Source organism: Triticum dicoccoides, chromosome 2B (assembly GCF_002162155.2).
Source record: "Triticum dicoccoides isolate Atlit2015 ecotype Zavitan chromosome 2B, WEW_v2.0, whole genome shotgun sequence".
Classification (NCBI taxonomy): Eukaryota; Viridiplantae; Streptophyta; class Magnoliopsida; order Poales; family Poaceae; genus Triticum; species Triticum dicoccoides.
Window position 1 is genome coordinate 160,113,363 of NC_041383.1, and position 5,904 is coordinate 160,119,266.

Here is a 5,904-nt window from a genome sequence, read left to right on the forward strand (position 1 = left end):
CATTTCTCGCCGCCGGTGAGCCACATTCCGCCTCCAGCCGCCATGTGGGGCCGCATGTGGAGCTCCGGCCGCGGCTTCGGGAGTATCCTCCGGCGCGGGCTACCCCAAGCGCGAGCGGCGTGTCCGCTCGGACGACGCGAGGAAGTGGACGAACCGGGGCCTCTCGTCGCTGCGAGCTTCCGCGTCCGCGAGACGGAGGAATGCGGCCGTCGGCACGAGCGTACGCCCTCCTACGCCGCGGGCTCATCCTTCGGCGCGAGATCCTCCCATGCCGCAAGCTCTTCCTCTTTCGGCGCGAGCCTTCTCCCCGTGAAGCGGGAGTGGTCGAAGGAGCCGGAGGAGATCGAGATCGTCGCCGTCAAGCAGGAGCCCAAGGAGATTGTGCGTCGTGGTATCGTCATGCCCGAGGACTTCGTCGCCGATGACGACGCGGTCGCGACCGTCATTGCCGAACGCAGCTTGCGCGAGGAGGCGGAGCGCCGGCGCCACCAAGAGGAGCTCGACGACCTCGTGTTCCAACGGGCGGTCGCGGCGAACCTTCTCGCCAAGGAGAAGGACGACGAGTGGCGGCGCATCTGCGAGGAGCAAAAGTAGAAGTACATCGACGTCGGCAACTCCGATGAGGAGGATTGAGCTCCTCCACCGCGTCGTCCATGGCCGTGAGCTCGCCGCCGTGAGATCCCCACCTCCTATGGTACTAGTAGTGAATGTAGTATGTAGTATGAGCTAGTATTTGTAGTGAATTAATGTTTGATCATATAGTATATGTGATATGTGATGAACTACAACGGTTGTAATTTCTCCCCGAAACTTTTATTCAAATTATCCAGTTTCATATACGGTTTATGTTGGGCTGTGCACGTTTTTGACCCGCAAACGAGATCTACTAGAGTTGCTCTTACACCTGATCGCTCGTGTTAACATCTTTTAAAGAAAATTGTATAGAAAATATAATGCTATATACTCTGTTCTTAGGGGAACCAATCTTGGCCAACGCCCTTCCCGCCGTCCGATCTGGTAGAATGGATCTTGGCCCAAATCGAGCATGCCCGGGAGACTCTGAACTCGCGCCCTCCTGCCCAAGGGACATGCGCACTCACCGCTTGGGTTCAACAGAGTTTGTAAAGACTTGCACTCAGACACCTTTTATGTATTTGAGTTAATTAGTTTTTAATTTGTTTTTAAAATTTTTATAAAACGACAATCCAGAATTATTATTATTTTCATTTCTTGAACAAAAATCCCTACCTTTTAGAGGGATTTTGTTTCCTAAGCTTGTCATGTGCATTTATTTATTATAGGTAGCATGAGAATTTATTCTTCTATTAAAACCATGGCATTTTTTGTCTTTCAAAACATGGCATTTTTATTATTATATCATGGTATTTTAATAATTAGTAACATGGCATTTTTATGAATAAAAGGATGAGAGTCTTATTATTAAGAGCATTATATTTTTAATAATTGATAAGCTGGCATTTTTATTATTAGGAGGATTGTTGTTTTATTATTACCATGATGGAAGCTTTATTTATTAAGAGTCTGACATTTTTATTATTGTTTTCATGACATTTTTATTATCAAGAGGATGGCAATTTCATTCTTATTGGTATGGTATTTCTTATTATCATGTTAAATTTATAAATTAGCAAAATAGTTGTAAAGTGGTATGGTAATTTTCATATTTCAGAGCATGGCATTCTATAAAATTTAGTTTTCTTGGTATTTTATAAGAAAATGTGTATTCTTTTTGTTCATGCATTCTTTTATCTCGGGGATGGTAGTTTTAAAGTTCAGCATGGCAATTTTATTTTTCTAGATAGCACAACCTTCTTTTTTTTTATCGTACACATTTTAAATTTATAAATTAGAGGAATGGCAGTTTTGTAAAGCATGCCATTTCCTCACAAGTGTGCCACATCAGCATCCACTGACAATATTTTTCAGCCAATGCAAACCTCGTTTCATTATTATCACTAATTCTCTCAACATACAAGCATCCCACTTCACTATACGCTAACATTTTTTTTCTTTGAGTCCATGCAAACCATACCAATATGTTTATTTTTTTCACTGGACATATGTAGTAGATTAGATAATTATTCAATTTATATACTTTCTAAATGTTGTGAAATGCCTTGATTTACATAGAATGCAAGTACAGAGTAATTATATGGTTAAATTAGTAGCTTTTGATTTAGATCTTTTAATCCTTATATCCCCGCATCAATGCGCGGAGAAATTACCTAGTTTATGTATATGAGTGGTACTTGGTCTCGGTTGATGGTGCTTTATGTTTGCTCCTCCAGTGAAGTGCGCTAAAACCAACTCCTTCGTGTAGGTGCTTCATCCATTGAAGCTTGTGTTGTATCTTTTTTTTTCCATCACAATGACTATATATTAGTTCATTGAATTGTATTTAGGAAAAATGAAACTCCATGGGCACTAGCACCCACGGATTTATTGATATAGAAGAAGCATCCCTCATGAGAATTCCAGAAATTCGTCCCCGACGTAGATCGAACTCTGGTCGTTAGGTTTACAATCATGCGCCCCCAACCACTGGGCTATGCCCACGTCCTCATTGAATTGTATTTAGGATAAATTGATTTTATGGGAGAAGGAATGGATGTAGGAGGTAGAAAATTGAAGGAAGTAAAAAAGAAGGGCGTTCGTTGAATCTTAATCTAATGACCCAAAAATAACTTATCCAAATAAATTCTCCAACAATTTACATATAGCTGGTCCCTTTATAAAACTAGCTCAGAATCCACAGGACATGAATGTTCCTCCTTTTGCATGAGACGATAGCAATGTGGTATTTCGACTCAAGAGGCGTGTAAGTTGCCTGTGCCTCTGCCAACAACACGCAGAAGTGCACTGCCCGTGTTTAAATGCGGCGCGAGTGCATTTTTATCAAAAAATGCTCTCTCGAGCTCACACACTCTTTGCTACAATAAAATCTGGAAAAAAATTGATTGAGTTGGTTAGGTGGACAGTGGTATCTCCAACCCATCAGGGTTCAAATCCTGGTGCTCGCATTATTTCTGGATTTATTTCAGAATTTCCGGCGATGCGCTTTCAGTGGGAGGAGACGTTCCCGTCGATGACGAGACGCCTACGGTGACTTCGTAAATCTCAAGATGATATGTCGGCTCAGTCTCTCGAAGGTGCTCATAGGGGTAGGGTGTGCGTGTGTGCGTTCATAAAAATGAATGTTTGCGCGTGTATATGAGCGCTTGTGTCTGTACTGATGCTCAAAAAAAACTCGTTGATTTTTTTTTTTTGGCAACAAACAATGAAGTGTGTTTCACATGCGTGGAGAAAAACATGGCAGAGTAGTCGAAACGGCGGCAAAGAAACGGCGAGGGGCAACGGACGGGCACAGAAGATCCGCGGCGGGAGACGTGGCACTGAGCAGGTCAGGTGCGGCGTAGTGCGATCCGGACCGAGCAGGCGCGGCCGACGCCACGACCCAGGAGCCGCAGACCAGCCCAGGCCCAAATCGCACGCCGCTCCCGAGATTCCCTCCGCGTTGCAGCGTGATCCGTCGGATCTCGATCGGACGGGCAAGGCTCGCCTCGTGGAGCGTCAGGAAAGGAATTCTGCGGCCGTTCCGTTGATGGCGGGCGCGACAACGTGGACCCTCCACCAGCCTGCCCAACGGTGGTGACCGACCGCGACACTCCGTTGGAAGCCGTTGGGACTCGCCATTCTCTTCCCTCTTTTTTTTTACCCTTTTGCCTCTCTCTCTTTCTCACGCGCCATCGTCGTCCATTTCAAATTTGCGTTATTTTATCATCAGGGACGCTGATTACGAAATAGACGCACTAACCCACACTCACGTCACTGCAGCTCGTACGCGCTCACACGTCCAGAGTTGTCATCAAACTTCGAGAGCAAGAGTACGGCATCTTCAATGGCAACCCGCAAATTTTCTTTCGCGTCCGTTCACAGGGGGACCAGTCCGCAGACACAGATGCGGGAATCCGGTATTCAACCGTAGCCGCATATATTTCAAACTTTTTTTCAACAAATTGGGTGAAATTCATCCAAACACTGTCAGATTTCATATAAACATGACAGATTTCATACAAACGAAACGAAAAAGTTGACATTTTGGACATATTTTAAACAAAAAAGGGTAAAACTATGTGCACGTACGGTCGTGCGGAGCTCCGCTCCCACAACACGGATACACTATATTAGTCTATGGCCGGCCGTGACAGATCTCTTTGTCTTCCTTATGTCCGGCAGTCTCGGAGGTATATGCTTCAACGCAAAGGGCGGCTCGCTTCCCCACCACTCATCGTAGTGGAACCGTCGGTTGATGCTTCAGCCGGAGGGGAAGGGGCGCCTACGCTTCCGGGAAGCCCAGACGGCGGTCGACGATGGTCTGCACCGAAGAAGAACCGGGCAAGACACCAGTTGTGTACGCCAGTGTCGCCTCAGCGGTGGCCTTCCTTAGACCCAAGTGGCGGCTGCCACCCATGTTCTATTTTTCCTCGATGTTGGCGGCGAATGCGGACGTGCCGGCCACACCGACTCGTCAATCTCTGCATAGTAGGCTTCTTTCTCTGCCAGCAGGGTGCGGGTACGCGCGCGTTGACAGCGGATGGCACAGTCGCAGGCACGTGAGGGGCGGTACGACGCGGCGGCATCCACGGTAGCGACAATGCCTGCGCCGCCGTGCTCCTCGTTGTGACAGCTTGGAGCAACTCGCCACTCCTCCGCAAGCTGGTTTGGAGCGGCGAGTTGCTGAACCAAGCGTCGGTTTGGGACGGCAACTTGCTTCGTCGGGCCAGACGAGGGAGGTGGAGCAGGGAGCTGCCTCACTTATCATATCTGGCGGGCTCGACGGGTCATCCAACCGTCTTTTATGCCGGAGAACTGATCTTCTTGCTCGTCAGATGCCATGGAAAGGGTGGAGAAAATGGCGGAAGAAGGAGATGGGGAGCGACAAAGTGATGCAATTCTTGCCCGATGTCTGACCTCGTTTAAATAGAGAGCGGGTGGGAGGAGCTTGGCCGGCGTTGCGTCTAATGTCGGCCCGGTCATGAACGGATGTGTGGCCGGAGTAGGTTTCTCCGCTTCCACGCGGGTTTAACGAAGGCTTTGAATGCAGCGAGGAGGCGTGTTCAGCCGGGCGTGTAGCGGGCAGTTAGACCGCGTTGGATGGCTTCTGCGGTTCGAATTGCATGGTCCAAACGCATGTGAGAGGTTTGAAGGTTGGCGTTAGAGATACCTTAACAGAGTCAGCAGCTGGCTACTCCTATATAGGAACCACCAGAGATCATACTACTGATCTCTAGCAATTAGTTAGACTAGTCCACCGTATTATTAGAATTGATTTGAGTGTCTGACCTATTCCATCCGCCATAAATATAAAATGATTTAAATATTTTAATATTAACAATGAATAAACACACTAAAATATATTTATATTAAAAAAACGTTAGAACATCTTATATTTATGAACTAAGAGAGTAATAGCTGGACGTGGGACTTCAGTAGTAAAGTGGGCTTAGGTCGTTTTCATGCATCAATGCTAGCTTTTAGTGGTAAGAGCAGGGTTAATAGTAATAGCCAAAAGTCAGTTATATAAAATTGGCATGTCACTTATAGTCAATCTAATAGCTCACCTATATAATAGTCAGTCATACTAGTATGTTATGGCATTAATATGGCATATCTCGTTCTATCACAATGAATGTTGGAGCTCGTGCTACAGCTGTATGTAATCTTGTACCCCGCTTCTCTTCTCCCTCCTCTCCCCTCTCTTTCACCTAGGCAAAAATCCGATGTGCCATCTATTATAGCCCGCTTATATCACTCTATCGTACTTACTCTAACAGTAACATCTAAAAAAACTGCTCCATGAAGCATCCACGATCGGTAATTTGC